General features: G+C 42.8%; 1 long non-coding RNA gene across 1 annotated transcript; it reads right to left on the reverse strand.

The window, feature by feature from the left end:
- Positions 1-660: 660 nt before the first annotated feature.
- LOC118554851 (uncharacterized) lies at positions 661-7,396 on the reverse strand. The gene is made up of 2 exons (XR_013447550.1): positions 7,165-7,396; positions 661-894 (listed from the first exon to the last, which is right to left on the reverse strand). It is a non-coding gene; the product is annotated as an uncharacterized LOC118554851 (long non-coding RNA).
- Positions 7,397-8,668: the final 1,272 nt, after the last annotated feature.

Raw genomic sequence — 8,668 nt, forward strand, 5'->3', positions numbered from 1 at the left:
AAAGTGATAACAGTAATTCATATTTCTCAGACTTGTTTTGAAGATAAATTGAGATAACATATGTGATAGAGCTTCACATACTGTGAAATGCTGTGAAAGAATAATAGAAAATAAATGAACACTTATTAAGCTCTTATTATGAACCAAGAACTGTGATGGAATTGCTATTATTAACTAGCTACCAATACTAATTGCAGGGGCAGCAGTGGTATCGTTCCAATTGCCACTCTACATCTTCCTCTGTTAGATGCAAATGAAGAGACCAGAGCATCCCTTCCACTCTGAGCAGAAACCAATCAGTCTCCTCCTACTGAAAATACTCACAGAGCAGCAGGCTTGTAAACATCCTGCCTTCTGATTTTAATGACAATATTACAATGGAGATGATGCCACATCCTGGCCTACACCCCAGAGTAGGAGTGATATTGACTCATTGCAACTTGTGAATATTATGAAGAAGAAATATCTTCTTAAAGAGTTAGAAAATGGCAACATTCAGCCAAACTTGGACTTCATATGTCTATGGGGCAGGAGAAGGAAATGGTCTTGGGTCAAACTAGAACCCATTAATGGTACTGTTATTTGATTCCTAGAACTTAAATGGTGTTACCTTGTGTGTTGGTTTGCTACAGATGCCGTAACAAAGTACCACAGACTGGGTGGCTTAACAAAAATTTATTTTTTCACAATTCTGGAAGCTAAAAGTCTAAGATCAAGGTCTTGGTGTGGTTGGTTTCTTCTGAGGCCTCTTTCAGCTTATAGATAGCTGTCTTCTCCCTGTGTCTTCACATGGTCTCCCTGGGTGTCTTTACATGGTCTGTGTGTCTATGCCCTAATCTTCTATTCCTTCTTCTTCTTCTTCTTCTTCTTTTTTTTTTTTTTTGACTTATTTATCTATTTGAGAGAGAGAGAGAGAGTGAGCATTTGAGAGCGGGGTGAAGGGCAGAGGGAGAGAGAGAATCCTGAGGCAGACTCCCCTCTGAGTGTGGAGCCTGATGCGGGGCTTGATCCCAGGACCCTGAGATCATGGCCTGAGCCAAAATCAAGAGTCGACCACTTAACCAACTTAGCCACCCAGGCACCCTCTAATCTTCTCTTCTTATTGGAACATCAGTCATATTGTATTAGAGCCCACACTAATTCCTCATTTTAACTTAGTACCTTTTTAAAGACCCTATCTCCAAATACAGTCACTTTCTGAGGTATGAGGGGTTAGAACTTCAACATATGAATTTTGAGGGAACACAACTCAGCCCATAACATGTTGTAAGATAAATCAGTGATCTATTTTGTTCTCAAGAAATTTTCCCTGTGCTATGCCCTTTATCTTTTCCTTCTCCCCACAGTCTTGTCCAACCCCCACTACCAAAACCACCTAGCCCCTTCAGTTTCATAGCACTTCAAACACTAATTCATGAATATAACATTGCTATTGACATTGGCAGCTCCATTTCACTGACTTGGTGTTCCAGAAAAGCTTGTGTAGATTAAAATACCAGTTCTCCATGAAACATCTTCAAGGAGTCCTTCTAAAAGCCATTGTTCCTTGACCCACATTCTATGCTTCTACTCATTTTAGTATCTAAGTTAACTCCAAGGTCTATATCAAGACCTCTTGTCTACCGGTCTACTCATTTCCTTAGATTCTGGTTTCTTGATAAGCTTCTTTTATCTTTTAGTCATTTTTCCAGAATGGAACTCTCTTTTTTTCTTTCTTGATTCTTAGTCATTACCCAGAAGGAAATCATTAGAAGTTGGCTTGATCTTGTTCATTCCAACTAAGCGTATTTGTCTTCATCTATTCACACGAGAGATGCGTGTTTCACCTTGTAGCGCGACTCAGGCTAACTCCTAGGCAAGGCAACTTACAGTCTGGATGGCTTGTTTGCCACTCCATTTGTTCTCCACCCTGAATATACTAGGCTGATGGTTTCAGTGATGTTACATAACAGGGATTTCATCAGCTTTCTGGCTAGTAACATATATGGTTATGTTTGTGACCTCATATACTCTAGGACCATGTAGCTCTCAGACAAAATTTAATTACACTGATGAGCATCCTAAATTGAATATGTCATCAAGCATAATAACAATGTCAAATCTATCACTGGCAAAGGATATCAGTCCATCAGTGATAATCAATTAATATTTTCTAAGGTCTTCGAAACAGAAGCGTTTATAGACATTTCCAGACACCAGTAAGAGTTAATAGGATTATTAACACATAGGACTAGTTTTTCCCTATATTTTCTTCCTTCTAATTTAAGCCCCAGCTATTGAGATAGTTTCAAAATAAAATAGTTTATTTTTTTTAAGATTTTATTTATTTATCAGAGAGAGAGAGAGAGCACAAGCAGGGAGAGAGGCAGGCAGAGGGAGAAGCAGGCTCCCAATGAGCAAGGAGCCGATGCAGGACTCAATCCCAGGACCCTGGGATCATGACTTGAGCAGAAGGCAGACACTTAGCCGACTGAACCTCCCAGGCATCCCAGAATAAAATAGTTTAAGTCCAGGTACCTAAATGACGAGATAATAATAGTTCTTCTGATGCTATAGAATGCAACCTCCTCTTGAATAAACTTGAAAGGAGACTTTGCTGAAACAGGTTTGTAAAACTAAGTTTTTTCAACTTTTACAAGCAGCCACTTCCCAATCCTCTGGCAAGCAAGCCACAGGCAGCCTCCCCTATATAAATATGCAGTTAGAAAGATAAACACTCATTAAAGTCCCTAGTGGTAGCATTGTTTCTCAGAGTTCAGCAATATTTGTTCAGTAAGTAGATAAAGAAAGAGATTAGCAATGTTTCCATTGGGCTTTACTCCTTCCTAAAGCCAACCAGCCTTCTCCCTAGGAGAAAGACAGTAATCTGTGTGTGTGTTCCAGAATGTCTCAGGACAACTTTCTACTTCAAGAGCAAACCAAACTCCTCATTGGGTACATGCTAAGCCATTCATTTTTTTAGGGCCATTAATTTTAGTAACTTAACAGGTCAGACCTCCAAAATAATAGCAGTAAATCTGTAGAACAAATTTCCTATTTAAACATGTTAATATAGCTTAAATATTTACACATGAAACTAAAAATGATTTGGGTAGCTGCTCTAATCTCATTTCATAGACTTACAGACTTTCTAAGAGCTTGATCTATCAGTTAGTATAGAAAGAGCTCTGGTCTTAGTTCCAGCTGAATTAGGCCAAGGACTAACTGTATGATCTCTGAGAAAGCTGGGCTAGGCTTTCCTTATAAAATAAAGGAGAATGGAGTAGATGAGCTCTAATATCCTTCTAACTCTGAAAATTTATCATACGCTCTTGGGAAAAACGGATCTCATCTTCCTATCTCATAATGTTTTGGTGAGATCAAATGACAGGATGTACTCCAAAGCATCGTGTTGACCATGGAATAGAATTCACAGGTGAGGGGTAGCTGTATTTGCTTTCTTAAGTCAGCATTTGGCAGAATAAATGAAAGAAAAACAATAGCAGAAAATGTTTGCCCCTCCACTTTAAAGAAGGAAGGAAATAATTTTAGATTCTAGAGTTATTTATGGCTCTTTCAGATAGAGATTGGGTGAAATAATTAAATTTGTCATGTGTTAATATGCTGGTTCTAAGCAGGTAATATAAAATCTTTGTCAAACAAAGCAATACGGTTCTTATCTGATTAAAATTTTCAAAATGTTAACAAACTAATCTTTTCAGAAGAGAAATCTAATATTTAGGCATATGTTATTTTCTTTAAACTTTTTCATTTGTTGATTAATTTCAAGTACTTTTCCACCATCTGGGGACACAATGGTGAAAAAAACAGGCAGAGTCCCTTCCACCAGGGAGCTTAACTTCTGACACTAGTGAGGGAAAATAAAAATACATGTAAATAAGCTAATAACTATCCCAAATCAGTAGAGGGCTAAGTGCCATAGTAACATTTAAAACAGAGTAAGAAAGATGGGGGAGTATCAAAGAGGGGAAATGCTGTTTTCTATGGACTGGCCAGGGAATACGTCAATGATACAGAATAACAGGAGACTGGGAAGGAACAAAGAGGAAGTCATGTAGAGACAGTCCAGGTAGAGGGAACAGTAAAGGCAAAAGCTCTATGCAATAGAGACCTTGGGGTATCTGGGAAACAGCAAGAAGGCCAGAGTGGTAGAGTAAGAATGAGAGGAATGATTCCCCATTATTTTTTCCAAGGAAAGAGTGATCAAACTTATCTTTATCTTAACATCTACTTTAAGTCCAGCAGAAACTTTTTTTAAAGAAAGACTTTATGTATGTATGTATGTATGTATGTATGTATGTATGTATTTATTTGAGAAAAAGAGAGAGTGCACTCACAAGCAGGGCAGGGGCGCCAGAGGGAGAGAATCTCAAGCGGACTTACCGCTGAACGCATAGCCTGACATGGGGCTCGAGGCAGGGCTCGATCCCAGGACCCCAAGATCATGACCTGAGCCGAAATCAAGAGTCGGACACTTAACCAACTGAGCCACCCAGGCACCCCAAGTCCAGCAGAAACTCTTCATTGAACTTCTTTTGTTTTGTGCCTCAGTTTTTCATTTGTAAACTGGGGATAATAATAGTACCTCATAGGCTTGTGAGAACTAAATGACTTACTAAATGTAAAGAATAATTAAGACAGTATCCACAACAGAGTAGACCATGGAGGGCTAGTTTTTATTACTATCATCATCACCTCTTTATTCACAACAACATCAATAATTCAATTTTTTAAGCCAATAGTATTATTTTGTGCCAACCATTAATTATTGAGAGAGTTTCCCTACACGTGTTCTTAGGACATTAGGTAAGGTCCTGGTATGTGATGACTCAAGCTCAGAGGTTCATGTCATCAAATGTCTTACAGAGAACTTACAATAACATGGAAAAGAACTGGGGTTTGAGATTTATATGTTAATTTAGGCATAAAATGAATATGATATATGCATATACTCACTTGAGTTTTTCTTTATTTTTTTTCAGTCAATCTTAGTTTCCTCTCCTGATGGCAACACAGAATTCTTGGATGTTTGCAATCTCTTTCACATTCATTTCCAGCATGTGGTCTGAATTGATTCCTTGTTTCTCAATTACAACCATCATAGAATCAAGATTAATAACCTGCTTGGTGAGTTTTGTACACTTTGGAATCTGGAGCCTTTGTACTCATTGTGGCCTGTCGGGCTCTCTGTGGTTCTTTCTAAATGCTCCTGCAGTGCAGGTTAAGGACAACAGCAAAGACAGGGAAGCTGCCTGCCTTTGGGCCTTCCCTACCTGCTTCCATGATTTCTTCTCTTCTCCCAGGGATGTAATCATTGTTGAGGAGAGTCTGGAAGTGGATTTAAAGTTCATTAATGTAACCCCTGTGCTTAGAACAATGCCTGGCATATTGGAGGTACTCAAAAAGTATTTGTGGAATAATTAAACATATGATAGGTCTGGTGGACCATGTTGCACTCTACTAAACAGACTGTCACTGAAGCATGATGGAGAGGTAGAGCACCTGTCTACTGTACTATCCTGTGGGGCTGGACTCCCATCTCCACCTGCCGCATGGAGCATCTGCCTATTATCATCAGGCCCTTCAACTCAAGGCACAGGGTACCCGGGGCAGGTTTTACTTTTCATGGCCATTGCACTTGGTTTCACTAGTTCCAAGAGGTTGAGCAGAGCTTATGAAGAAAGAAAGAAAGAAAGAAAGAAAGAAAGAAAGAAAGAAAGAAAGAAAGAAAGAAAGAAAGAAAGAAAGAAAGAAAGAAAGAAAGAAAGAAATTAGAAAGAAAGAAAGAGGCATCCTGGAAAGATTTTTATTCCTGGGCTCACTGGTCATTCCCTCAACATTCCTCCAGAAAATACTTAGTAGCAGTCCCTTCTGTATTGAACATAGGCCAAAGTAACATAATACTGTAGACCTGTATAGTATAATTAGTAGAAATAAATACAACCAAATAAAATACTTCATGAGAATCACAAGTGGCACAAAAATAGGATTCTATATACCATATAATGTCAAATAGGATGATTGGTTTTCAGTGAGGAGAACAGGAAAGCTTCAGAGAAGAGGTGGTATTCTCTTTATCATGGAAGGAATGAAGAACATTTCAATAGGCAGAGTGGTTATGTGTTATTAATAAATACTATAGTTATAAAATAGCAGTATTACACCATCTGTCAGAAAGTTTCATTATTAATCCATATTAATCCAAATATGTCTCTGACTTTTTGTCTGTGATTCCTTGTGCTCCAAAACTGTGATTCTGAGCCACTTTAACCAAGAAACCCTTACAGGTAAGAACAAGTCAGTTTATAAGGTCATGTGCTGGGACACTATTATAGGATTTGGTGGAGGTATTGCCCTTTCTTCCTTCTTTTCTTTACTACACACATGAGAGATCTGTCCCAGATGACAGATTTCTGATGTTCATTCTTTCTCAGTTAATAATTGTATTTATTTTATTGCAAAAAATGAATTACCATCTTTCTCTGAGAATGCTTTCAAGTATCCTATTTCTCCCGACTAATGACGAAAAGTGGAGACTATGACAGGTGTTTAATATATTTGAGAAAGATTTAAAGGAAGGATGAGATTGAGGGATTTTTTTTTTTCAAATTCCCTTCCTATAATTTTGCTCATTTATTCAGCAACTATTCATGAAGTGCCTGCTTTGTCTTAGCCTAGACGACAGAAAGAGTATTCCTGGTAGAGTTGTTAAGTGTTACTAATTTATACTCTAACTATTCAATAGAAATGCTGTACTTTTTTCATATATGATGTGTGATCCAACATCTAGATAAAGGCTTTAATTTTGGTTGTTCGTTTCCCCAACAGCATTGATGAGTCCCATTACTCAAGGAGCATTTAATGGTAAGAAGCAAGAAGCATAGTCGGGGGACATGCATTCAACTAGTATTTACTGAGCCAGGTACTATATATAAAATTTAATGTTATGAGTAGTTTAGTTTTCTGAAAATGACAATCAGTCGAAGCTAGAAGAAAGGGGGTCAGTTTTAAAGTTGAGCACAACATGTATTTTTGTTCTGAAAGGGACAAGGAAGGTGTGGGAAGAAGGCAGACAAAGCAAGTGGAAGATCAGTTTGCCCATAGGGAGAAATTCAGTGCCCACCAAAGAAATGTCCATTTAAACAAGAACAGAGGATCTGCTACCTGCTGGACGATACAAAAGGTGACTTGTGCCTAAGGTTCGCTCCGCCTGTCGCGCCGCAAGCCGCACACGGTGGCTAACACCTCCTGCAATGTTGGGGACAGCCTGCCCGCTGGGGCGCCGCTGACAACCCGCGCTCCGCGTGCTGGAGCCGGCAGCCGCCCCCACCTGCGGCAGGGCGCCGGAGCCCCGCCCCCCCGGGCCCGCGGGCCAATGGGCTGGGCCCCAGGGGGCGGGCCGCGGCCGGGCGGGCGGTGCGAGGCCTGGGGGGCGGAGCGAGCGGGGCGGCGTGGTGGTGGCCGTAGCTGCTGGGGCGGCGGCGGCGGCGGCGGCTTGGCCCGGCGTCCGCGGGCCGTGGGGGATGGGGGCGGCGAGCTCCAGCCCTCGGCGGAGGCGGCGGCGGCCGTGAGTGTTGGGCGGGCGTCCGCGTCCGAGACGCGGGATGGAGCGCCGCGGTGAGTGTGGGGCGGCGGCGGTCGTTTCGGCCGCGGCGGCTGGGGCTCGGGGCTGGGGTCGTCGGCGATGCGGCTGTCCAGTGCGGTCCAGGGTGTGGGTGGCCCATGCGGCGGCCCCGAGCGGGGGCGGCTGCGGGCTGCGCTGAGGGTCGGGCTCGTGTCCTCTGTGCTGCTGGTCCTCTGGGAGGGGTCCGACGGGGCGAACGGCGCCCCGGGTGCGGTGGGAGCGGGGGAACCGGGAAGGGCGCGAGCATTCGCTGCGCGGACACTTTGGACCCCGGATGGGTGTCCTGAATTAGGCGACGCCGCGCGGCCGCGGGGGAAAGGCTCGCCCGGCGGACTTTCATCCCATTCCAGGTTCTCCCGCCGAGCGTCCTGCAGTCCCTCTCCCTTTTCTGGCCACACGCCCTCAGCGCCTCCGTGCACAGTTCGGGGTTTCCTTTACCCCCTTACCCTATTGGTTTCCTTCACTGGGACTTAACGTTCGTCTTCCTCGCTTGGGATCTTTTTGGAAGTTTGGTGGTGTTTTCTGAAATTTCAGTCTGACAACTGGCAAGGATGAGATAAAATAACAGACATCTCGTGTTCCATATCTACCTTTTCTTATCACACTTCACGTCATCTAGGCCCAGGCTGTTTATTATTTGGAGAGGTGGGGGAAGAACTGAAGGTAGAAAAACACTCTCCCTTTCTGAGTGCCCCCACTCAAGCTTCTCTGTCACTCTCTCCACATGACTCCCCTCTCCCTACTCCTCTTTTCCCCCAGTAACTGGCCCTTCACCTCCACCCCCTCCGTCCACCTTTTCCCAAGCCTTGGCTCTAGGACAAGTCCTGTGCTTTGCAAAATGGAATTGACAGGCGGGGGCTTGGAGCTACTAGGAAGACAACGTATCCCTGTGAGTTTGTTTGTTTCCCTGGATGTCCCAGGACCCTATCATGGAAACTTGGTGCTGAGGGCGGTCTTCCTTTGGCCAGAAGAGTAGCCAGGGGCTCTCCTTGTCTTTGAGCCCATCTGAAATGTCCAGGGTCTATCTCGCTTTTTCACCACCAC

This window comes from Halichoerus grypus, chromosome 5 (assembly GCF_964656455.1).
Source record: "Halichoerus grypus chromosome 5, mHalGry1.hap1.1, whole genome shotgun sequence".
Classification (NCBI taxonomy): domain Eukaryota; kingdom Metazoa; phylum Chordata; class Mammalia; order Carnivora; family Phocidae; genus Halichoerus; species Halichoerus grypus.